A 386-nucleotide genomic window follows, 5' to 3' on the forward strand; every position below is an offset into this window, starting at 1 on the left:
ATTTGTGAGGTATCAAATTTAACAGATCATTTCGGTGAGTTGCCATAGATCTTATAACTAACTATTTATTACTTCACCTGGTAACTTAAAAAAATGGAATAAGCTTCAGATTTGTTGACAGAAAATATCGCAGTTTTGGTTCTAATGCTGGATTAAAGTTCCACCCAACAGGGAAGAATAAAAATAGAAAAAAAAGAATAACAGGCACCTCAATGACTCATCTACAGGGCGTGTTTTGATACTTAATCTTAGTTTTTATCAATGCTTACATGTTGTCAGCTTGCTTATCACCTAAAGCCGGCTATGTGCTTGTCATTTACTCTTTTGGTTACTATGTCAAGAAACAGGTCTAGTCATGTTACCACAACTATGTATATATGTTTGTT

The sequence above is a fragment of the Penaeus monodon genome, chromosome 34, assembly GCF_015228065.2.
Source record: "Penaeus monodon isolate SGIC_2016 chromosome 34, NSTDA_Pmon_1, whole genome shotgun sequence".
NCBI lineage: Eukaryota > Metazoa > Arthropoda > Malacostraca > Decapoda > Penaeidae > Penaeus > Penaeus monodon.